Source organism: Anopheles coustani, chromosome 3, assembly GCF_943734705.1.
Source record: "Anopheles coustani chromosome 3, idAnoCousDA_361_x.2, whole genome shotgun sequence".
NCBI classification, from domain to species: domain Eukaryota; kingdom Metazoa; phylum Arthropoda; class Insecta; order Diptera; family Culicidae; genus Anopheles; species Anopheles coustani.
The window spans coordinates 85,342,480-85,369,698 of record NC_071288.1 but is presented as its reverse complement, the minus strand read 5'-3'; the positions used below and the strand labels follow the sequence as shown (position 1 = coordinate 85,369,698).

At 41.6% G+C, this 27,219-nt stretch overlaps 1 pseudogene; it reads left to right on the top strand.

Moving 5' to 3' along the window:
• The first annotated feature begins 2,123 nt into the window (after positions 1-2,123).
• Positions 2,124-24,550, top strand: LOC131268282 (uncharacterized; annotated as a pseudogene).
• Positions 24,551-27,219: the final 2,669 nt, after the last annotated feature.

Sequence of the window (27,219 nt, the reverse complement as noted above, 5' to 3'; positions counted from 1 at the left end):
CAACGACGACAAATTAAAAAACTGTCTGGATTTCTCTATTAAACATGTCCATTTTCCTTTCAATCACCCTTAGAATTGATCTTTTCACCCAGCTCCAGGTGGCAGTGCACGCTCTCACTTTCAACTAATTCGTCTGATGAATTTTTATTAATGAAGGATAATGATGATAAGAGCTATAATGATCGAAAAGAAACATCATCAAAAAAACTAGAACCTCTCTGACGAGTGGAGCAAGATAGATAAGCATAAAGCGTTATAAATAAATCTCTCCTATTTTAACATGTATTGAACGGTTCCCACTTTCACCACACAGATGCGAGAGGCTCATGCGCGCCAAAAAACGATAGCAGAACAGCTGAGAAAGCAAAAATGCGTAACTTTACTTATTCTGAGCAATGGTTCACAATTAGGCCAATGCTATCCCGTTTGTTATACACGACATTTTCTACGCAGAGATTACAGGCTAGTTAAATTGAAGTTCTTTTAAAAGGAATAATCTATGAAAACGATGTTATTACCGTTTTGCAAAACCTACTCTAGTTTTGATGTAGATTGTTTTTATATATTTTTAAGTTTATGATCATCACCGAGACAGAAGTCATTTAAGTTATTTTTAGTTCTCAAACACAAGCGCAGTTGCGCAGATGCTCGTATCGCAATTGTTCCTCCCATCTGAAATTGGTGTCAAACAACAAACCAGGGGTGAACATCCCACGAATAGAGAAAGTCTATGAAACTGCAAAAAAGTATGCGAAGAAGTGAATTATTGAACCTTTTCTACCGCCAAGTAAACTGAACAATTAAAAAAACTGCCTTATACATTATTTTAAAATTAACCACATTACTTACCCATAAAAAAAATGGTATTTAACAAAATACAGTAGGTCCCGTTGTTACTTGTTGTCAATTTTGGTTTGTTTTGGTAGAACGAAGTTTTTAATACCGACGCACATCTCGGGCTGTTTGAGTAATCAAGCGGATCACGAGTTTCGTCCGATCTGAGAAACGGAAGGAAATATTCCTTTCGTGACGGTGGGTGAACAGCCACATTTTAACTGCACACTAGCGTGGTTGGCTAGCAGTGCTCCTGGCCGCATGGTGGTAGTCAAAATGTGACGCCCACAGAAAATCAGAATCAAAGAAAATCAGAACACAAAAAATCAGGACATATGACCTTTAGTAGCCAGTCCTTAAACAATAGAGGTCTATGTCTCCAGGTTAGCTTGCGAAGGCCCAGGAAGCTGGATTCAATAGCCGTACTGGAGTAAATCCTCGCCGAAGTGAAGAAGAAGAAGAAGAAGAAGTTTTTAATACGCAGCTTTACACAGCCGTTTGAAGCCACCATGACTGCAACGCTTGCCTGAATCAATACACTTTGGTATTTGTTTCATTAAGCTGTATAATCTTGAGGCGATTAATATGGCATCAAATAATAAAAGGAGTAGAAAGAAGTGTGCTATAACAATTAGTGAAAAGATAGAATTAGCAAAAATGTTAGAACAAGGAAAGAGTTATGCATCAATAATCCGGCAAATAAAATGACCAAAATCAACAGTGCGGACCATTATCCAAAGCAAAGATAATCTTCGGAATTCTGCGAACGGAGTATGGCCACTCGGAAACGTAATGAGATATTAGAAGAAATGGAACACTTATTAGTGGTTTGGGTAGAAGATATGTTAAATAAGCGGTTTCCTATCAGTGTCAACTCTTCAATATGAAGTATAAACGATATGGCAGAGGAAATCCACAATACGCTAAATCTCGATATACGCGATAGCGTTCGGTCCCAAACATTAACGTACTGTGGGGACCTACTTTACTAAATATGTATTTGCAACGAGCATCAACAGAAGGCCTCGAAGAACATACGAGGTATGCCTCTGCAATGAGACGTATAAAGAAGGTTTCTTCAAGGTCAAAATCCAAATCAAGACGACGAAAGTGTGCGAGTTCAGTGTCGTATGTCTAGTCGAGTAGACGATTTGTGCTTGAACATGTCTCCCCTCGTACGAGTCGGGATCAACTGGTGTTATTTTTTGCTGTTTGGTGCATTTCTTGCAAGTGTCGCATGTTCATCTGTTGTAGTTACTGATCATGGTGATCATGACATTGAGGTGATCATGGCCAAACTTGACTACCTGCAGTACAAGTTACATGAAATGGATCTCGGGTTGAAGGAACGCAACGAAGAGTTTGCCGAAAAGTTACAGAAAATCGAAAGCTCGATCGAAACCCATTCCCAGAAGATTCTTGCCCAACAAACAGCCTGTGCTAACCACGAACGGATGCGGAATGAGATCTCACAGCTTACCCAAAAACTAAACCATCGCAAAGGACCGTACACATCGCGTTCAGGTGCACCTGAAAGTGTATCCGGAATTTATTTGATCCAAGCGAGTATAAAATCCAACCCGTTCGAAGCGTTTTGTGAGCAGAACAGTTTCGGAGGTGGATGGCTAGTGATACAGTACCGCTTCGACGGATCCTTGGACTTCTATCGGAATTGGACGGAATATCGGAATGGATTCGGGTTACCTTATCAAGAGCACTGGCTCGGATTGGAGCGTTTATATCAACTCACATCGCAGGCTCCCTTTGAGCTACTGGTAGAACTGAAAGGATTCAATGGTACTTACAGCTTTGCTCAATATAATGAGTTTGAGATCGGAAGCGAATCTGAGAAATATTCTCTGAAGAAACTTGGAGTATTTAGCGGAACTGCCGAAGATGCTTTGAGTCGGCAAAAAGGAAGAAAATTTAGTATAAAAGACAAAGACCATGTTATAGACAAAGAAGATTGTGCCGCTATCCGCCATGGTGCCTGGTGGTATGACAATTGCGCTGATTCAAACCTGAACGGAAAATATATGAATGCTGTTGATAATTATTCAATTCATTGGTCGAAATATACTTCTCAGGGATATGCATATTCAAGGATGATGATACGTTAAATTTAAGAAAATCGCATACTGGTGCTTGAACAATTGTCAAAAATGTAATTGAATTGTACGCAACTGTCTCGTTTGTCTCGTTTGTCCTCAGAAAATTTAAAAATAAATTGTTTTTGCTCAATCTTTTGTTTGAAGGTCACACTTATGGATGTCTTCCATAGAATTGATGGAAAGAAATGTGAATGATAAAAATTGTTTACTATATTAAATTTTATCAAGAGCGTAAGGTACGATCAGCTGCAGACTGAACTAGTCGAAATTGGACGTGATGAGAAATAACACTCAGAAATCATTTCTTATTCTAGTGCGTATAAAATTTCATTGTAGATGGTTTAAGTTGTTGCAATGGACACGTTTTGTGAAATGTGTGAATGAAATGTGTTGATGTCGAAAATTAGCCGTTACTAGAATTACCATTATACCGGCAGATATATCTCATTATTCCTTGTTTGTAGTCTCGAGACCACGGAAATGCTTTTGCACGGAAAAACCGAACGCATTTTGTGCACCGAACCGTTTCATGTAATCATGCGCCGTCACATCAGATATTTCTGGCGGAAAATGTGTTTGACCCGGCGCTTGCTAGCCAGAGTGGTAATAAATTTGTGTCGAGATATCGGGGAGAGGAAAACGCACAGACACAGTCGCTTGCTTATTGTTTGCTTTCCATTACCGGCATTCGCTCGTTTCGAGCGAGCTTCAATAAAGATTTATTCATTATTGAATATAAATAATAATTTCAATATTTAATTAACCCACATTGCATGAAGCGAAAGTTGGAGCAGGTCAGGATTGGAAATCGCAAACGTATGCGCGCGGGTGACAGAACGAAAAATAGAGACCGAAAAACTGTAACTGTAGCGTACAATAACACAATTTCCCAACACGGTAAATCAATTTTCCCGCGACGCAGAAGGTGGAAAACATATGCCGCACATCTCGTACTTCACCCAAAGTTGTAGCGTTCCGGACGAGGAGACTTAACAGAAACACACAAAATACAAAAATAAAAAACCAAAAAACACCAACCCATTCCTGGAAGTGAGTACTGGTTTCACGGTTAATTAATCACTGGGGCTGACTTCTAGTTTCCATCGAAACGCGAAGCCAGTCCAAATTAGCATTTGAATAATTGATTGTACAAAAACTGGGCACATTGAGGTTTTCCACGCGTAGTTCGGAAAACTGCACAAACTAACCCCTGTTGCAAAGTCAAAGGAAAACCACCATGATCCGGTGTTCGTACGTTCTTCCGTGTTACTTCTTTTCGATTTTCCTCCTCGCAGCGAACTCTCACCCAAGGCACGGCTTGACGATCGCGTGATTATATTGAGTTGAATGTTCGTCGGTGAGAATTCCGGGAGTCAAAATTGAGTCGAGTGTGATAATGGAAATATTATTTATAACCCCCCCTCGACTGTTCAGTTGTTTGTTGCCGTTTAGGCGGTAGGGGGTTGAGGGGTTTAGGAAGCCCAGCAAAAATCCTCACCGTTCGCGCGTTGCGCCAAAAAATCAACAGTCGGGTAAAATATTATGTTGTTCAAATGGATAGAACCGAGCTTAATGCATGCGGATACGTTGTTTTCGATTTATTTCACACCAAACAACCCCCGGCCGGTTCTTGTGCGGGAGAGGAATGGTAGGGAGTGATAGTGAGTCATGGGGACCAGGGAGGGATGGTGTACCAGGGCAGACGTCTCACAATTTAACACCTGGCGAGGCAGCTGCAACCTCGGAGCTGCTGCAATTTTCCCATTGCGAAGGTGTCATGAGTTTCCTTTTAATTCCTTTCTCGGTCACTGGCGCTACCCAAGCGTTTGCATCCGGTATGTTTGCTGGTGAGGCTGCTTTCGTGTTATTTGTGTTTGGTTTGCGCCGGCCCTTTGAAGCGCACGAAGAGCCGGCCCCTTCCGGCGAATGTTAGCACACGTGGCACACCTGGGTTTGGCAGTGGAAAATTTAGAATCAGCTAAATCAAGGCATACGGCAACGAAAAACTGCTGCAAATCGCAGCTTCCCTCTGGTTCTGATGTGGTAGAAATAGTGCATCCCATGGCAGAATTTTCTATCCACCCGATCGGGATAGAACCCTTTTGTCCATTCAACCCTCCGGCAAGGCATCAAAATTTCAAAAACGGAACTCTGTTTGTTTTTTTCTTGTTTCGTTTGCTTGTGAGTTTTTTCGACTTTTAACGACGCTTTCACGATTTCATTGACGATTTCTTTACAATACCGACATCCTTCTCTACCCTCCTTCCTGTATTTTAAGCAGCAGTTGATGGGAATGCTGGCGAAAATTTTTGTCCGATTTTTCATCCATTTCCTTTCACTGTCCCATTTTCACTATTTATTGCTCGACCACTATTGATTGTCGAGTTCAACTCCTCGCGCAGCTGAACTTACCCTTTTGTTTTCAATCATGCTACTTTATGGTTCATTTCCAGCACCGTTTGCATTATTTTCTTCTACTGAAAATGGTAAAGCTGCCAATGCCCTTTGGAAATGAGTTTAGTTAGTATAGTAAGCTGAAAACGGAAGAAAAGCAGTGTTCAAGTCTCATTCACTGCATTCTACGTTATATTCGAACTGTCTTTCCTTTGAACACCGTGAGAACAGATATTTAACATGAAAAAATGTCAATTTTCTACCCGTTTTCATTAAGATGGCCGTGACAACTTAATTCAATTTTCAGCATTAAAAAAACCCATCGGCTCGCCAGCAGCTGTGACTAGTTTTCCTTCACCTTGCTCCATTACAGCGATCCAACGAAAGGGTGCAATCGAAAGCCTTCAAATTGGCGACATCACAAAAATAGTGCCAACGGAAGAAATTGGTCCAGTCAGCGAACATGGAATGTCATTGTTGCATTTCGATTATTTTGACAGTCTAAATCCTAAAATGTCGTAAGCCACTTTCTTCGCTAACAACATTATGCTTTCACTGCCACTTTGCAAAAGTCGGTTCCGAAGAAGAAGAAAAACGAGTGATTGTAAACGGGGATGGAAGAGAAAGGTAAAGTTCAATATGGAACCAAATCATATTTTCTGTCTAAAATTTAAAGATTTTCCGTCTGTCCGTCTGGCGAGTTGACGACGAATGAAAGAGGAAAAATACTACTAGCTTTTTCCGAGTGGCGTCCAATAATAAGGATAAAGTGGCAAAAACTAAGTAAGACCCACGTGTTAGAGTGAAAAGTGGCATGAAACATTTAAAAAGTGGTATTTTCCTAGCAAGTATAAAGCAATAGTTTTGACGCCAAGTGCTCGAACATACCATAATGGTTGTGAATAACGCATCGCGCCTTTTTTCGTACCCTTCTATTCGGTTCCCCCGACAGTTTTCCACTTGAACCAATTCCATCATAATCTATTTTCCAGCAAAGAAAGAACCCTGAAAAGGCACGAGAGGAAATAGTAAATTTAATTTATGTCAAATTGTTGCAAGTCGCTTTTCAAGGCACTTCACTTGATGGAAAAGGTTTCGTGTCAACAACTGGCCAGCGGAAAAGCGAACGCCTCTTTCTCGACCGGGCGCAAAAAAGGTAAACGAATGCGAGCTTAAACGGCAGCTCATGAACTAGTTGGTGGGAAAATGTGGTTGATCAATTCGATGAATTAGGACGCGAAAACTTCCCGCGTCTGTCGTTCGTCAATGTCCCTTTGGTTTTTTGTTCATTTTTCGTTCCCTTCAAAGTTCTGCATCATTCGGTGGCACGTTTGACACAGTAGTGGAAAATCGAACAGCAGAAGCGATCGAAAAAGATGACACGATTCCATGGTTTCGACCGCGTATTACAACAGACTAACGGGCGTCCATCGACGAAAGGTTACGAAAGGACCATTTTCCCACCAACGCTCGGTACGTGTGTTTTTGTGTTTGTGTGTTTATGTGCGGGGACGAATGAGTAGGTGTGCACTGAAGCTGAAACTATTTCCCACTTGCAGCTATTTATGCAATCGGCCCTATGGAACACTGCTAGGACACCGGAGCGATGGAAACTAAGTTAAACATCATCAGTGTTCAAATATTGACAAACTCGCCGTTCGCACGCACATCCCCATCGGCGGAGCGAGTCGAAAAGGATGTTGCCCGACGACGCGTGGGAATGAAACCATACGAGCGCAAGCAAAAGCTTCGATAGTGAGCGACGCCAAAGGATTGGTCGGACTTATTTGTCGAGCGACCGAACTAGTGCCAATTAACTTTTTACCTTAACTCCTGTAGTTCCAGACTTTCCCGAGCATTTTGCTGACTGATGGACATCGAAGTCGATGTTCTCCCGGTATGTGTGTCAGTTTTAACAAGCCTCGGAATATCATCGCCACATCCGTTTCATTCGGTTTCTGGTGTCTATGACAAATGACGATGGCGTGTGACCTGGTTAGAAAAGCCTTATGTAGAAAAGCTTAACACGTGAGAATGGGTTACGTTTGCCAGTATAGCTTTTCAATTCAATGTTAGAGTTACAACTCCTAAAGTACTTAGTTTAATGTTGACGTGTAGTGTTGCGTTCCTTTTGATTTAACAATCCGATACCTTTTTGCAACTACTTTGACTGCTATCAGCCAGTTACAACAATGTTACTTTTCACTTTTTGGTGTCTTAATGAAAGGATTTTTCAATTTAATTCAATCCCGTTTCTCTTTCTGTTCCTTGATTCGTCTGGAAATTGGTTGGAAACAAAATTGAAATTTAATTCGCTGTCCAGCTCGTCCGCGTTTTCCGTGCGCAATTTAATGAATCATTTGATACCTTCAGCAGAGACTGTTAGTTTCCGTCAGTGTGGTGTTATAAATGGCCCTGTCATGCTAGAGATTGAACTGGTAAGCGTTCAACTTGCCACTATCACGTTCGAGAGAGTTACCTCCGTTGATCGAATTGGAGCAATAAATCAGGGTTTTTAAACAAAACAAAAAGCAGTGAGTGATCGAATACCATAAAAACGAGGAAATGAATCGCAGCAACCCGTTTCGAAACGCTTCACGGAATTTCATTACCGTAGCTTCGATGTCGCCCACTCCTGACTCGAGCCCGCGTAGTGATGGCGATGGAATCGTGCCAGTTTTTCTCGTAATCGAACCGCGTGTTGGCGTACGACAGTGAATTCCGGCAGAAAACGTGTCATATTCAATTTTAATCTGGTCATCACTGGACTCCGAATGGCGTTGTTGAGGGAGACTGCCTCGCGGTGATCGATTATCGCAAATTTTCGGGAGACTGAATGAAGGATACACGCAGTACACACTCACATACACAACTCGCTTCGATTTGGTTTCAATTTGCAGGCACCTCGTTCGGCAACAGCCTCTCGGACACGCTGCTGGATCCAGACTTCATCGACAGTCCGCCGATGGTGCAGCCGAAGTTCACCTCCCGCTCGCAGTCGATACGGGCCGTCATCGGCGACACGCTTCCCTGCGAGGTGGAAAATCTGGGTGAGTACCGCCGTTTTCTCCTCCATTTCCTGCTGCCTGTCTCCGTCCCCTCAATGTCAGAGCAGGCAACAACAAAACAAAATCGAAAGGATCAACAATCTCTTCGTCGTACCTCACTCTAGAGCTTGATAGGTCGGAGGTTTGTATTTCCGCAAAAGAGACTCTCTTGACGGACACGCTGAAAAGCTGATCCAAAGGAGACACTTCCCAGTCGGAGACGGTAGGATGTCTATTGCCGACTCGTTTTCGTTCACCAGGTCGTCGTGGACACACGCGTTTCTACCTCAACCGAACGACATATCGGAATATACACCGATACTTGTCGGTAGGGTATCATGTAGAAATTGGTAACCGTTTTCATCCTGTTCAGCATGCCTCCCTTTTCCTGCGTATGTTCCCCTTCCTTCCCACCCGTTTCATTAACACTGTCCAAAAATGGGTGAGCTGCCCTTCGTCCGGAACAAGAGGCACGACGTCGGAAACATCCATCGGAATGACGAAAAGTTGCGCCGGATTAGCAATGACTTCGGGCTCATGCAAAAACCAGGCCACGGAGGAGGTGGTTTATGCAAAAAAGTTTTCCAATGAGCCAATTCTCGTGTAGTGATCACCTGTCCCGGAGCAGAACACGGCAATGGTTTTCCAGCGTCGTGTGTTTCCTTTCTTTTCTTCGCTTCACTCGCCAATGTCAGTTCGTTTTCTCGCATGCTCCTCGACCATGTCGCCCATAATCTGCCCGATTACAGGATTTTCATGAATCTGCATGATTATGCCAAGAAACCGGGTAGAAAGGATTGAGAAATTACACGCCCGGGAAAAGACGATTACGGAGAATCTCGGTAGTTTGCGGGTTATTTAGGAAATTAAATTTATTCTTCGCCCAACGCTTCCACGTTTAATCAGTCGAGCGTTTCGAGGAGAGTTTTACAAACGAAGAATGACATTCACTATTCCAGGCAGGACAGTGTAGAACGGAACACGATGAGGATAAACTAGTTACAATGATTAAAGAGCTGCCATTTACGGCACTCTGGAAATTATTCTAACGAGCATTTAATTTAAAACGATTCAAATTTGAAAGGGAGACAAATGCAGACGTCGTGCTTCAAACTGGAAACGAAGGGACGCCACGCACACATCTGATCACCTGTTGCATTGCGTTTTGTCCACAAGCTTATAACAGCCAGCGCCTATTTATAGTATACATTTCAAACGTTTTTCATCAATCGGACCGTTTTCAGAGCCGATGGGAAATTGAATTGTTTTTCCAATTCCGTGCAGAAATGTGAACTAATTTCCATTTGCACGTTGAATGGAAATGAAACGTGGGCCTCCCTTTGGCCCATGGATGGATTTAAATCCGTACATTAAGGATGTTATTTTAATTGAATCATTCATGGATGCAGTTCATTTGCTCAGCGGATTAGTGGAGGCGATGCGTGAAAAACTATACACGCACGCATTTACTAAATCAAACAGCACGATAATTAATTTTTCATATCACCGCACACTCCGGGCGGCGTGAATTTTCTCGTCGTTTGTATCCGCTATGCGTTTTTCCCACCCATTTCGAGTCCAGAAAAAGGCGTCTGTTTTAGTGTTACCGATGGATTTTCCACCAACCAGCATCCACTCGGGATGCGGCACTTACCGTAATGGTAGCCTTATGTGTGGGAGCACAAAGTTGCGTATAAATTATTCGGAAACCGACCTCGGGAATGCCAGCACAGTGTATCCCTTCGCACGTAGGTTCGAAACTGGTGTATCCATCCATCAGACCCAACAGAGTCCGAGGGAGGCTTACGGCGAATGTCCAGTTCGGCCAGCTAAAACTGCAATCGAACTGCGAATAAATGAACCGATTCCAACAGACAGCACCCAAAACACACTTTTCCCTCCCGATTACGACTCACGGTTTTCGCCCGTTCAGGGGCTTGCGGAGTCCTTGGGGAGTCCTGGCAAGAGCCGTGTTGGGCTCCTATTCCCTTTTTGGTGACTCGTTTTAGAGCGAATGTTATTTCAAATTTAATCCCTCCTACGATGGATCACTGAAAGTGAGAAAGGGAAGGAGTGGCATGAGCTCTTCTTCGGTCCACTTTTCCAGGCGCCGGAAGTACCTGATCCTTGCTTCATTAAAACAGAGTTTAGCAAATGAGCATCGAAAATATGCCCGACACGTTTCGGTTTCGTTTGCAAATCTGAAGTTCAGAATTTACCGGCACACACTCCCACACACACGCACACACACGCACACACACACGGCGCTACAGCGTTCGAGCAAACAAGACCCATTCGAAATGCTTTGGACAGGATTTTGTTTGCACGGCTCCCGCTTCCTGTCCAGTAATTTGCCTGTTCTTCTTCTTCTTCTTCTTGGCGTAAAGACCTCTTGGCCATGCCTATCCGTTAAGGGCTTACGAGACTTGTTTCCTTGTTGTACGTGGATAGTCAGTCCTCCCGTACAGGAGAGGGTCCGGTCTCGGTTGGGATTCGAACCCACGCCGTCGAGGTGGTGAGCCCCGGCGCTTACGGTCCGATTTTCTAATCGGCGCTACCGCTCGGCTGTCGCGGACCCCCTAATTTGCCTGTTACGGAATTCTTTTCACCTTGCGCTACCCGGAAAAACTGACCCCGTACTGAACGTGTATGCGTGTGGTATTGGAGTAAAGCAATGTACACCACTTGCGTACGACCAGCATGCTACAGTCGATTCCAGTTGACCGCGCGCTGTACGCCGCTTTAACCCATCTTCCTCGCAGAATTCCACCGCTACTTCATTTGTCTTCCGTTCGAGGGCACTTTCGGGAATCCCCGGTAATGATAATTAGAGTTCAAATAATTATGTTTTTACCATTTCTAGCCAACCTCCCTCCTCTTTTCGGTTACGGGCTTTGATTTCCATCCATTGTTTCTAGCACTAACAGATCGATTGTGTAATTAATTTCTATAGCGGTTCGCATACGTGCAGCGTCCATGTCTATGTACCATGATTTTACAATCCATTTATGCAGCCAGCTGAGCGCTTTGAAGGGACCCTGTATTTTAAACGGTGAAATTAAGTTGAATTAAAAAGAGGATTTCTCGTTCTAGTATACTTATTGATTTCTGTGGAGCCTAATACCCCTGCGTTAATGATTGTTTAACAACACTCACTTTTATTTCTTTTTATTTAAATGTTTTTGAACCTACATTGAATTATAGTACGCGGTGTGATAAAGTGACCAACTCGAAGTTTTTTTAAATGAAATTGAAGTTTTAAATTCGAAACACCACTAGAAAAATCATAAAATAGATCTTTTTTAACATAAAAATGTATAAAATATAAGCTTATATTGATTTCAAAACAAATTTATTAAGTCAAAAAACTATACGATTCACTGTGAAACTGCAATTCGAACAGATTTAAAGAAGGATTATTATGTAATTCGTGATATGTGCAGGTTGATATGACGATGATGATGAGTCCCACCTCTTACCACAGCATAGGTTTGAGAATGGCGGAGTTATTCAATCAAACGCTTACAAGCACCAGTAAGCCTTCTTTTGATAAAATACATTTTCACGCAAAGGCAAATGTTGCCCCCGTATCTTCCCCAACCGCACCTACGGCCACCGTTCCTATCTGAACTTCTAATGCATTGCCATGCCCTTCAAACACATTATGCAGCAAAACAAAACAAAAGCACGTATTTGCCGGGAAGGCTGCACAATCCCAATACGCCATTGGCGAACTCCTTACTCCGGCTCACTACCTCTATCGTCCATTACTACAGTTTTCGGTTCGGTTTTCCAGTACTGTCCCAGCAGAGAGCGGAGGCCCAACGGTACAAGAGTATTTGAGTTTTTGGTTTTTCACTTTCCACCGCTGGCAGTGCTACCGGCAATTTTCGCGAAATTAGCAATCCTATTCCTATTTCTGTGCATCCTTCAGCCTCGGGGGTGTGGCAAAAGACGGTGGAATGTGTTGCGGTCTTGAACGAGGCGAGAACCTTTAATTTTATTTTTCCGTGCTTCCTGTTCTATCTCATAGAAACGACTTCTTTTTTGCAAACGGGACGACATGAAAGAGATTATTTGAAATGAAGTTTTAAATTAATTTGCAGAACGATTCTTCACCGTACCAGGCAAACGAAGATGGTATTTTCCGTTCTTTTAGTTTGCCTTACCTTATTTTGGCCGACTTTTCCTATTTTGCTCTGCTTCACTTGGAACAATACAGTGCGGGCTACGGTGGGAAAACGTTCCCGGCACAATTCAAAAATCGTGTTGTATTACCAGGAAACGAAAGACTAACCACTTTTAAATGTTCACGCAAAGGCAAAGTGAATTTTAATTCGCTCGTTAATATTAAACTATTCATTTATACATTTGCGAAAAGGATGTATACCAACGGTTAAAAATTAAATCAAATTGGGAAGAACAGTAAATTATGGTATGGTAGGTGCGTTCCATTCTACTTTCAAAGTGTCTTTGTGGCGAGTCTTGGAAAATGTGGTTCCACAAACAGTGGAGAAAATATGACCTCAAGTGGATGGGAATATTTGGAGGGTTGAATATGGCAGGAATTTATCTCAAGGTTGTGAACAGAACATTCTTATGAACAGGTGAGCAAATAAAGAACTACTTGTGCGACGTAAAGGAATGCAGCTGAGACATAACTTTTACCTGACGTTCCACTAAGAAAATTTACAAAAACCTGAATATAACAGGGTTAGCCCCCAAAGCTTAAAAAACATTTATATTTTTGTATGCTTTAAAACTATCTTTATTGTTTTATTCTGAAACGATGTTGCTTTCCAAGCACCGACGAAAGTCACATTTTTGTTGTATGCTAATCTATTTTTATTTCATTCCATTTTCATCAACATAAAACCTCCTTAACGGATGGCGGATAATGAATCTGTTAATGAGACATTCATGAATCCCAAAGATCAATTAACTGATGAAAAGTGATGAGCAAAAACTGTGTAGATCTGGTTTTTATTGTCGTATGGTCCACCAATGCAAGAATCATAGAGATTCGTGAAAGAGATTCATGAAGATTTATTAAAGTTTTGAAAGATTTGTAAACGTTAGAAGATTCGAATCAAAAAAGATTCATGTATCCATCTAAATGCATTTTTTGGTGAAAGATTCATATGAATGAATCCAGCCAGAAGATTCATAAAATCGCGGGGGTCCGCGACAGCCGAGCGGTAGCACCGGTTAGTAAATCTGCCCATGAGCGCCGGGGCTCCACCTCGACGGCGTGGGTACGAATCCAAACCGAGACCGGACCCGCCCCTGTACGAGAGGACTGACTATCCACGTACAACAGGGAAACAAGTCTCGTAAGCCCTTAACGGGCAGGCATGACCAAGAAAGAGGTAGTTACGCCAAGAAGTAGAACACTAGTAAAATCCAATCCGTTTAACGTTCACATTCTAAAATGTCACTCAGGTGCCTTGAAGCCATTCCGACGGCGGATCAACCAATGCATGGATAACGAAACAGACACATGGAAGATCAATATACGTTCGAACTTTACGTAGCATTAAAATTTACTGTTTAGCCTAGAGCTTTTTTGACAGCACAAAGTTTAGCCGTTTTATCTTCGCCAGCTCCGGCTTCGACACTTCTTAGCCAAAAGTCCTAACGTCGATTATGCCTAATGCCGGCTCCGGGTAGCTTGCGTCAGCAGAAACTTTTCCACACCATACGCTCACTTGAGGACTAGTTTTTTGGAGGCCAGGTACCTGGCCCGTCGGTAACTCCTGGATCCCCTTCCGCCCCATGAAAGGTTTCATGTCGTTCGCGTTACATTTTCTAGTGCCTTCTGCAGAAGGTCTTTTGTGTCAAATGGCGGTTATAATTAAAATTCAAATTCGAATTGCGGAATCAAAAATTAGATGCGAAACATTCTGGCCCTCTTCCTGGTCGACCAGTGCCTGATCTTGGCGCACAGGAGTGTTGCTTTAATTGAAGCCCCTATCCACATAAATGAAAAAGCAGTGTTATATCACCGATTGCTCATGAAATCACGTTTACCAAACCTTTCGGTTAAAACAGCAGGAGGTTCTTCATTGCCAAGCCGAGTTACAACACATAGCAACTCTACTACAAGTGCCGGGTTTTTAACTCCTGCTACGCATGATAATCCACATGATTGCGATGCGATTGCCACATTGTATCGGTCATTGAACAAAACCCTCTCCGAAAAGGGAGACAAAAATTAAGAGAAGTAAAGAGCACACATTGATGACTCGCTACCTACGCTTACAGAAAAACGAATACTTCCGGTGTACATCCGTGTCTCTCCGTACTATTTTGCAGGATCCTTCTGGATATGTGATAATTCGTCAATGGCGCAGTATCAGCTCGAAGGCCGAAACATTGTGACGTTTGCTATCTCCCACCTTCTGTGTTTCTCGGAAGGATGTATCTGCCTTATTAGTTTTGCGGATGCATGTAGATGCGCGTTCCAATTAACTGACCACGTTGCTACCAAATTCCTAATGCGCACGGTTGTTCCCTCTCCCCGTGTTATGCTGCCTCCTCTAACTTCTCTTTCTCTCTCTCTCTCACGCCTCCCCCCTCTCACTCTCTCCCACTATCTCACACGCTTCCCATCCCTTTTCACTCTCTTTCTCTCTCTCTCTCTCTCCTTCTCTCTTTCTCTCCTTCTCTCTTTCTCTCTCTCTCTCTCTCTCTCTCTCGCTCTCTCTCTTTCTCATTCCCGCTTGCTCTCTAACTTCCTCTCCCACTTGCTTCTTCTTACTCTAACTCTATTTCACATTTTTTCGGCTCTCAAGCCCAAGGTGTATAAATATAGAAGGTGACTTTATGTCGCTTTGGCAGGTGTTCCATATTTGAGTAATGATATGTCATAACCTCAAACCTTCTCCAATACTCCCTCAAAACTCACAACAGTACCAACAGCAGTGTTACGTCACGTCATGAAATGTCATTTTACGCTGGACGACTTCACTTTCTAATATATACACCTTGTCACCAGTTAACCTCAAGGTGCCAAAACTTTTGCATCACCCGCTAGGCAATTTCGAGCAAATCGTCCTCAAAAACGTCCTCCATGACACAAACATCGAGCAGTTCTGTATGGAGAGTAGGACGAGGAGGGCGATTGCTCGAAAAACGTCCTCCTTTTGTTTCATCCCCATACAAAAAAGGAGGACGTTTGTTCGCGCGGAGGACGTTTTGAGAACGATATTTCGAGCTGCCTAGCGGGCAAGATGTCAAAATTATGACGAAAAATTAAGCTGTCCTTGCAATGCTGTCTCTCTTCGCACCTAACAATCTTTATAGCTCATGCATTCCATTTATTGAAAACCCATGATGATATTCCATTACCTCTATTTGATATGGTGTGTACACCTTGGGTTTTCTCAAGATCAGTTTCAGATGCCCAGAGATATTTACATAAAATAGAAAGAAAAAACGATTGCGATCGTGTTTCTGCTGATTGTTGTTCGCATAAACAATTGTTTTACGGAACGCATCCTACCTTTTTGAAAACAAAAAATTTACTTTTACAAAGATACCTTACACCTGTATACACTCCTTGGGCCCACTAATGGATAACCAAATTACTGATTTTATCATAAAGTGCCCATGAAAACCATGCTTCTACAGTTTATAGTTTGCAACACCAAAAATCCCGACATTGTCGGTACACATTGATCACGAAAACTATTGATTTTATAATAAACTTACCTTGAAACACTACATATATACCTTGGGCTTTACCTAAAATAGTTATTGGTTCAAATAGCCTAGGTTGGGACAGCTGACGTATCTATTATTTTTCGATGATAAAAGGATCGATTAACAATGTACAAGAATAGAGCAAAAGTTTTTTTCAACGCTTAAGCTTCAATAAAATCATTCGTTATCTGTTTTGATAACAAAACATGTTGATTTAAAAATTAGGTTACCTTGCAACGATGCACATACCTTGGCCCTGTCAGTGACTTGAAAAAATATCACTTTCATGAAACTGGTTTTCATTACCCTACCTTTACAAAGGAAATCAAAGCAAGCTGTCAATGCAGTTCTAACTTGTTCATTCGTGATTGAGGAGGTTTTGTTTACAAAAGTTTTTTCTAAAATACATTAAAACATGTGCTTAAGTGAAGATGAAAACTTTATCGTTCAAGACACAGAGGTTTTGTGTTATGCTGTAGTGATTTTGCTCTTGATGTTCTGCTGAAAACGATTCAGAGAGAGAGAGTGTTTCCATCGCATGTTTGGTTTTAGCTGTGGCGGGCGCGACGGTCGAAAAACGCATGGTCGAAAAAACGCGTCAAACGAAAAAAACGCTAAGTAACGCTCAAAACTATTTTAAGTATAAGGATAAGACTGACCTTGGAAGGTTCCCGAGTCATTCGGGTTTCGTTTCGACACTGTTTTTTTTCGAATATTTTCTGCAACAGAGAACAAGCAGATGAAACTCAGACGGATTGTACGGTTCAGTTTTTTGTGTGTCATTTCATGGTCATTGTGGAAAATCGAAGGTTCGCATAACGCATAGGTTTCGTATAGGAAAAAGTATGATTTTTTGTTGATAATCGATACAAAGTAAAATTTCGCTTTTAAGTGAAAAGTGAAAAATGTCATTTTAAAAATGGCAACATTTTATTTCAAATCAACTTCACTCGTTTCTCTTAGCAGAAGACGCGCTCTTTATTTTTCGTCTTTTGGAAACTTTCTCTTTCCAGGCCGGAATATCCTGTTGTGGCGACGAGGGAGCGCCATCGTTACGGCGGCCAATCTGATCATCACCCGCGACGCACGGTTCAAGCTGCTCGAGGGCTACAGCTTGCAGATTAAAGACGTGCGCCTGCAGGACGCCGGGGATTACAACTGCCAGATCGGCGACCACGACAACCGGGATCTGGTGCACACAGTCGAGATTCTCGTGATGCCCTCGGTGCGCTCGAACCCGGAAACTGGCCACGTCACCGTCCGGAAGAGCGGCACAGCCATGCTGGAGTGCAAGGCCTCCGGCAACCCGGTGCCGAGCATCAGCTGGACACGGAAGGTACGCTAGCTGCAGCGTTGGTGTCGTGCCATCTAAAGGGCCTCGGGTTTTGACGGAAAATCATGTGTTCTTTTCTTCCGGCGTTTGTTCCTGATTTTTGATTCTATCGCTCTCGCATTCTCCCTCTCTCTCTGTCTATTTCCACCACGTAGGATTCGACACACGGATCGCCACATCTCTCCGAGGGTCCCACCATGACGCTGGACAACGTCAATCGGCAGGACAGTCTAACGTACCGGTGCTACGCGGGCAACGGCATCCGAGAGCCGGTATTCGTCGACATGCAGCTGATTGGGCCTTAGTGAGTAATTGATTTGGCCGGCCTTGGAGACGGTTTCAGTCCAACCGCCCATACAAACTCTATTCCGATTGCGCCGGAAGCAATCAGTCACTAATTGTGAAATGATTGGACAAAACACCCGTCGGTTTCCAGAGTTTTCGGGCAGCCGCCTTCATCATTCGCCTGATCGCCTGTCCCGTGACATTATAAAGTTCTGTCATTTTGCCTGCAAAGGTTCCAATTCCGCCCTAAATCCTTCTTCATATGGATCTGAATTCGATTAGAATTAGATTTGGTCGAATGAAATTCGAATGGTTCGATTGTACCATGGTTGGAACACCATTTTTCATTTTAGATTCTTCCATGATATGGGTTTGATGTCGATGAGAAACGGTTCACAATCAAACAAACAGAGGACAATCTAACATTCTCCTAGGTCGTTTATTAAATTATCATTAAAACAACTGCCTTTGAATGTTGTCTGTTCATTGTAATTCATCACGTGGTTGTTAATAATAGCTACAGCATAAAAATATCCATTTGAAGTAACTTTTACTTCTCAAATTACCTCCATTATTACCGCTTCAATTTTCGAAAAGTTGTTTAAGTTTTTTTTAAGTTGGGGATTTTTTTATAATACACATTTTATTTTCATTCTGTGCTTCTTAGTTCATCGTTCAACTATTCGGTATGCGGTTACTGTATAAATTGGCGTTACCTTTCGTTTTTTGAGGGTAATATTTTGCATAACTTTTCAGAGTACAAATATGAAACTATTTTTAACATGAGTTTTTGCATTTGCTCACTAGCGTTCACTTTTTTCTGGACTGATTTTTTTCTTGGTAAAACATAAAAAGTGAAAAAATGTTCCCGATCGATGAAGAAGCTACTGTCACCGTTTGAGTACTATGGGGCTTGAACCCCTAACATAAAGTCTTTGTGTAGAACCACGAGGGCTCTATAGTACCGATTCTCTCGGTACGCTTGGTCCGTGTTCCTTTATGTTTGTACTCTTGTGTGTATAATATTTGGGATATTTGCTACTTTCACCAGGGCTTTATTTGAACCGATTCTCTCGGTACGCTTGGTCCGTGTTTCTTGTCATAATGTATGACCCATTAGGGTCCCGTTCTTCATACAAGTCTGCCTTGCTAATGTGGTAACATTTGAGTGTAGTGCCGACATTCCAATTTTGGGACTTAGCCGATTTTTCGCATATTTCCATATGACCCATAGGGTCCCTTTCTTCATACAAGCTTGCCTACGGTCATCGGTCAAAACTTGTCTTACTATTCGATTGGTCTTCGCACTTTCACCCTAGGCAGTTTGCCTAGGTCTTGCTTCTTGAGGAGGCCAAAACCCGAAATAAGGAGGTCCAGCCGTGCCAAAAACCTCCCCTGTCTCAACTACACTAACCCGATTTTTCAGGGTCCTCAGCGCCATACAACTTTGCCTAGGTCACTTGTACTCTTGACTTAGGCCATCTGACTTGGTCCGTGTTTCTTGCTAGGGTTCACCTAGGTAGTTTGCCTTGCTTGATGTGGTAACTTTTTAGTGTAGTTCTGACATCCCAATTTTGGGACTTAGCCGATTTTTCATATATTTCCATATGACCCATAGGGTCCCTTTCTTCATACAAGCTTGCCTACGGTCATCGGTCAAAACTTGTCTTACTATTCGATTGGTCTTCGCACTTTCACCCTAGGCAGTTTGCCTAGGTCTTGCTTCTTGAGTGCTCCTTCTCGGAATCGTTGGTACGAGTGAAATTCCGCACAATGTTCGAATGAAGCTGGAGTTTGATAGATTAAACTAGTCGCTTTTGATACATTTTGCGTTTTCTTCTTCTACCTTTTTCATCGACTCTTGATCTTCGCAGCTTCACCCGAAATCACAGTGGAAAAATCATGGGTCCACACCGGCGAACGATACCAGTTTCAGCTCGTCTGCACCGTTCACGGCGGATGCTAATCCGGAGGTAAGTCCAGGCTGAAATAAAAAAATACTTTCCAGACATACGCACTCACTTTTTTTTTAAACTAATAAGGGTCAAGGGAAAACATTCTAAAAACGTGTACATTCCAACAGTATTGTTTCACAGCTGGTTTGTTTGCACACTGAAAAACTAAACATAAAGAGTTGCATGGTTGATGATCCTTAAAATGGAATTGTTGATTTTTTAGAAATTAGATTGTGATCATAAAATTATTCTTTTCATTCACACGTCAGCAAATATCTCATGTAAACTATTATTTTAATAAAAAAAATTTGACTTTTAAACGAACATACGTACATTTTATAAAAGACTTCTAGATACTTAATTTTTGTAGTCATATAACTTTTCCAGTATTTTCAGAACTTCATACTGTGTTTTTTACTCTAATATTCTTTTTTCAATGTAAAAAACAGGATAACATTCCTGGCAAATAAGAAGATAAAATAAAAGAGTATACCACGGGAAAGGTAAAGCATTCTGAGCAAAGTTCCAACGCTGGTGCATAATGCATTCGGAAAAGAGCGTTGAAAAATTGAACCAATAAATCAATCCATTTTCACTGCAACCGGTAACGATGCTCGGAGTAGTTGGTGGCGCCACTTTGCCTTGGCTAGGGCCAACCGGCAGAAGCGGTTCTATCCAAAATGGCGGAAAGAGCTCCGTGGAAAGTTTCATCGGCATACATTAGCCCTTACTGCCAGAGTGTATGGAAAATACGGTATGGAGTGCGAGTGTATGGAAAATAAAATTGCTGTTATTGTATTTTAATTTTAAAAAAAATTTACTGCCCCGAACAGAAGCAAAACGAACCTTTGCACTTCTTGCAGCATCCGCAAAAGATAACTTTGCAAAATTGATGAGAATGCACGTCTTATAGGTCAGCGCTATTACGAATATTGAGCCACGCAGTATCTTAATCGTAATGAAAGCGAATTTTTCGCAGATCTTAATCACTATTAGGCACGTAAACAACAAAAACCATTTTTCAAAGATTATGTTATCAAACTACAAAATAAAATGGCAATTACGATCAAAATCATTTTAGAAATGGTTTTCAATTAAAACAAGTACTTTCTTCAACCGTTCCATACAATGTGGTTTTCTGTTAGCTCATTAAGAGAAAAATCTTTTATTTTTGCTTCAATTTCCTGTTGTATATACCAAGAAGCAACCAAAAACCTTTATTGTGCTTAGATCATTTAGGTGATCGAAAAACTACTCGATTCCACTTTTTTTTTACGCAATAAATCGATGGCAAGCCCAGTTTTGCGATCTAGCGATCATTTTCAACTCAATTTTAAAGAAATTTCATTACCAAGAAGACGAAATAAAACTTCACGATTCTGGCCATAATCGATTGTCAGGGGTATATTACTAAATGCAATGTTCTGGGCTTTTGCCAACAGATCTACAAATACATACACTAACGTAACTAACGCAGTTTTTGGTATCCCCGGATGAAGCGTGCGCTTTGAATCAGTAGCTACAACTCTGAGCGATACTTACATCGCATAGTAAACTGTTATTTCTGCAGCTTTGATAAGGAAACAAAATTGTTTAACTCACAAAACCCACATTTCAACCGGAACTATCTTTCACAGTTGTGTGGCGGAAAATTCTCTGGGACGCGCCGATCGAAGTGTCGGGACGGCCTGGACCGGCCCAGTTCCACTCACCAATGTACAGCAGATATCGGGAAATGTACAACCTAACATGGAGCATTGAATCATGCCCACTGATAGAGGAAATAAGATTGCTCTACAGAAAATTAATGGTAAGTATTTCTGGGGGTGTGCAGCAAGCTTGCCAGCAACAATTCCTGCTCGCCTTCGATGTTACTTGAGTTTCGCTATCCTTTTCATCCCATTCTAAACCGTCCCATACGCAAACCCTGACGTTCGCGCGCTTCCGCATCATGCGGTCGCTAAAGAAACAGGAAAACTTATCTTTGGTTACAAATTTATTCCCCACCATAACTATCAGTAAAACCTTTTCCAAGATGCTGGAGCGTCAGGGTTTGCTTTATATAGCCACAGCAGCGCGGCACGGCGTTCATGAAAAACACTCGTTCCTGCTGGGTTTCCCCTTCTCGAAGTAATTTATTATAGCACCGGCAATTATTTTACAATCTCCCACGGAAGCATCATCAAACCGCAAAGCACCGGGAGATTGTTTCATATTTAAGTAATAATTGATACTACAGCTTCGTGGGGTTTCTTTTAGCTTCTCTCAAAGGTTTTTCTGTGGAAATTTTGATGAATCTTTTGCACTGCTGGAGAAAAATTACTTCCATCTCCATATTGAGAGAAAATTACTTATGTTTGAAACCTCGAGATAGGCTTTGAATTGATTACCGATTTCAATTAGGACGAAAAATGAGCTGAGTGTTACAGTTGTTAACGATAAAGATATTTAGTAGCTTTCATACCTTCAAGGTGATTTTTTTTATATTCTTATAAATGTATACACTTCATTGCCTACAACAATAGCTGGTGAGAATAAAATGGCTTCATTCAAACACATTTTTCGCAAGAAATATTTCCTTGTCTCACACAATCACGTCCTTCGTAGAGTTGTATTCAGCAACTGCGATTAATTTTCTTGAATCTAAATCACTATAGAGTCGATCATGAAGCATTTCAACAAGCTTAATCAAAACTTACTGGTCTAGACCCCGTCTGGACTTCTGCAAGTCGTCAACATTCCTTTTATACCCTTTCCCACCATCATAGCTCTTGTCAGCTTTCGTTCCAGACAATCCCATTTCATGCTTTAACTCATTCGCATAAAAGCATTGAAACCTAACAAAGACATAATTATCGCAACTCTTTTCACTCCCATGCACTCTATCAATAATGCCGTCGGTGCCGTGTTGCACAAATTCAGATGAACGAGTCTTATCAACACCTGAGCAGATGGCACGACATCATCCTGGACCCTTCGTCAACCCGTTCTGAATCCTATCGGCACATCATGACTTACACCATCAAGGGACTGGATCCGAACTCCGTCTTCGAGACGATCGTGCAGGCAAAAAATCGCTCCGGCTGGAATGAGGTGAGTGTTACCTGATCCTTAAATTGCATAATAGGGTTTTCTAATTTGTTTTACGGACTATTGACAGAGAAGCTAGTACAACAGTTATTTAACATGATAATTATTAGTAATATTTAAGTTCGAAAGCAATACAGCTTTTCAAAATACGTCGAATGGATTGAAAGTCTTACGGTGCAAGGATTTACTAATTTTTTCATGGACATGAGTCTACTCTGGCTAGCTTGGGATTCTTAAAGGTATAAATAACTTTGACATTTTGCCTTTTTGTATTTATGACACTATGGGCTTTAATGGTAAGCATTACAAAATAAAACCGATTGCAAAATACGACACATTACCACACCAAATTAAAATCATGCGAAAAGTTGAGCTAAGTGTCATTTTGTGTAGTTGTCTAAGCGGAGATAGCACTCAATTAGCGGAACTATTCTATAGGGCCAACCACTTAACCTGCAACGAGCGCAAAATATTAGAAACAACTCAATTGATTAGCAATCAAGGATGCTACAACACACCATCAGTTAATTACATCGTAAATAGACCATTTGCATTGGACCTCATTAGGGAGACAAAAACGAACATCAATTACTCCGTCGATCTCATCAGTGCGATGTCCTCTTTCACTTCGGCCCACTGCAGGCAAACCAACGTCCAAAAGGACCCACCTACCGACAAGCACGCAGCACGCGCACAGTGATCCAATATTAGCCTACAAAAGTAGGAATAAACGAACTAATGGCCGGTCTTGATCATCAGAAATAGTGAGAGAGATTGCAACACAAAAAAACGAACCATATGTTACCAATGCTAAATAAACAGAACCATTTCAAACGAATTGTAAAAACAACCACACGTTCACATCATGCACTCGAGGCACAATCGACTCATCCACTCCATATCATCACGCATGGTTCGATATAATTTACATAACATTTTTAATTACCTCATCCAGCGCAATTGTAAATTATCAACACGACTCCATGCTGGAATGCAAGCACCAAATGGACACAGAGAGCGCACTGTTGAGGGAGAGATGCCGAAATACCGCCTTTTTATTGTTTCGCAATTTTGCACACTCACGTTGCGACTAACGAGATTTTGAGGAACGACTGCAACGCGGTTTCAGGTTGTATGTGTGCTTTCGGAGCGTTGGTCGCTTGAAACAATGAGACCGAGCGTCCATTGCACAAAATATTCCAAAATGTTCGGACATTTCATTTTTGCTCTTCTTATGTACGCGCTTTTGACCCGCTTTCTATCGGATTATACTGTTATATAGACAAAATGGCCCCTTCGTAACTTTCCCCGTAGGGAAAGCGCAGGAAAAGCGTATCATGGGTATCTTCATCGAAACAATGACTCGGTTTAATTACTCACGCAGAGAGTTGAACCGCTGTGTGACTGCGACACTTCATTCAATTCCATTATAACCATTTTCCGGGACGAATTTTCGCTCAGTTTTCTCGCCTTAATAAGAGTTATACGGCATTTGTAAACGAATAATCTGCTGAAATTAAATAGACTCGTTCATCTCGATTATCGAACGTTAATTTCGATTTCAGTTTTGTTTATCCTCCATCCTAGGTTAGCGAAAGTTTCCAATTTTACAGAACCGATATGCTGAACGATGACGTGGAGCAGACGCTCGGTTCGACAGCGTACGGAAACGACCACCGGGCAATCAGTGGAAGCGGAACACTCCGGGAAAGTTAGGTTACGACGGCATTCCTCCTGAGCTTAGTGACGACCGTGTGGCGGCTGATGAGAGTTAACGAGCTCGACTGTAACAATTGAACGTTAACTGGCCGCATATTTAGCTGCTATCTTCTCCTCCTACGAACACGATATAAGCGATTTGAACACAAAAGTAAACAGTTTTATCGGTCAGTAGAGGCACGAAAAGAACAACAGGTTAATTCAAATGGAATAGATAGTTTTCGTAGCAAAATTATCGAGCTATTACTTCCCTGTGCGCCTGCTCAAAACAGTTCTTCGTCATTGTTCATCTCGAGATCTTAGATTGCGACCACTGACTTTCCCGAGTATGCCGGCCTAAGAACAATCATTGATCGAGTCAATCTTTTCTTCTACTAGCTAAACTCCATAGGCTTGGTATGTCTCCCTCATTGATTACGTGGTTCAGCTGATACCTCTATGACCGCCGATACTCCGTGCAGATAGGAGACGGGTATTCAACAGTGCTTAGGTGTACTTCCGGCGTGCTACAAGGAAGCAATCTTGGTTCTCTGCTGTTTTCGATCTTTTTCAACAATATAACTGCTTGTTGAATGTATTGAGACTGAGACAATAGGTTTGGTTTCCGTCTACAGGCTACTGGATACCTAGAATAGGGACAGTGCAGTGTCGTCCTACTTGAGTTGCTTTGCGATTTTTGTCTCATTCTTTCACTTCTTGGCTTGATTATTGAACACGCTGTATGTAACAAGGCTTACAATCCCTTGACTACAGACGCTAAGTTGCGCGATATATATTCATTCGACGATCATATAGACACAATGAAGCTTTGTTAGTGATTGTGGGAAACTTCAACTATAAATATTTTACTTCAACTCTTCAATTCAACTTGTAACTGAGTTGCTGTTCCCTTCCGCTAGAGTTAGTCCCTAGAATTAGGCACAGTGTTCATACTATGATGTAATCCACATATTTCTGTACGGAAATTAATAAATTATATCATAAATAGATGAATCAATAGGTAAACAAATTAGTAAAACATACCACAAATAACGAGGAAGATTCTAAGAAAGTAAATACTTAAGTACTATAGCTATTTTCGTCCCTCTCAAACCTGAGTAGGGGTAATTGGTGGAACTTATCATCATCATCGTCAAGTTAGCATATATGTGTAGTTAGATGATATAGAAAGTACCCGCTGTGTGGCGTTGAATCGATAAGAAAGTGTAAAGGAAACAAAACTGGAATAAATATACCATAGTTGATGAGTGTAAGTAAGGATCCTTACTTCGAAGTTCAGCCGTTATCCGACTTACGCGGATAATGGGGACCAGAGAAATTCGCGTATCTCAAATTTCCGCGTATCTCGAATATTGCTTGACACATAGCTTATACTAGGAGTTAAGAGATTGAGTTCTTGTGTACATTTATCTTAGCATATTCAAAATTTTACTTTGTCCGTTAATGTAAGCGTATTCAAACAACATAAATTGCAATAAACGAAATAAAAAGCGTAAGTTATGCAAATGTGTAATTTACATATTTATTCGTGTGGGTGTACATCTAAGGAATTTACATCAATGTAATAAACCCAACCTACTGCCAAACTTTGAAAACCGCGTATCTCCGAATCCGCGTATGTCGAGTACCGTGTTTGTCGGATATCTACTGTACACGCTTAGCTGAGGAAAACTAATTGAGACTAGACTTAAGACTTGTTCAGTAATAGCACAAGTTATTTATCTACTCAATTGAATGATTTCAAACTTTGAATATGAGATCCTCTTTGATTTGCACACAGCATGGCCATATATAGTATGAAGATTGTAAATTATTTGCACTTACGTAATATTCCATACATTTTTATAATAAAATCTTGCTGAACCAAATCATTTTCAATTTATTTGTGCAATGACTTATCAAAGGTTTCAGTCATGATAAGTACAGGCTGTTTGTTATTAAACCTCAATATTAATTCGTTCCTATGACAACATGTGTTAATAAATTCAGCCAGTTCAAACTCAAGCTTTGAATCATAGTTTTCAAATGCTCCGGCACAGGGCACTTTGGATAAGCTTTGCGTAACATCGGATGCTTTCAACATGAATCATGCATTCGTGATCCTGTGATCATCAAGATATTCGATGACATTAGCAAGGATGAGTAAAACGTAGAGCGATCGGGTTGTGGAGATTTAAAGTCATATCAAGATCAGCATCGGTATGTTCTTGATATCGCCTGGTTCATCTCATCTCCCTTGCCGTCGTAATTGTAGGAACTCTATGTGCATGTCTGAATAGTCATATTTGTTTTGTGTAGGTAACAAACCTGTACGTTTGCCTCGAAAATGGTCCATTTCCTGTGCAGCCTTTCGTTCGATTGCATCCGAATAACTTCAATTCATTGCATTGTACATTTATTACATAGGTCGATTATTGGCAATGTTTGCATCAATTTATTTTTCATCGATGATTAAACGAAATGAGAACTCGGTGCCCGATCGACCGGGGCTAGCAATGGTTCATCGCCGGTACTTGTGCTTCGGTGCAATCTGGTGCAACGCGTTTCCTGCATTCCCCGGAGACCCGGATACAGCATCGCGGTTAACGAATAATTAAAATTAAGAGCGGATCTCTCCCGGATTGCGGTCGTTTTCTGCTATATTTTGAAGCATCCTTTTTCCGTATTTGTCGCTCATAAAAGCTTTGGTTTATTTCGTACTATGGTTTGAACCTAGCAGAACGGTAAAAACACCGTGCGCCCAAAAC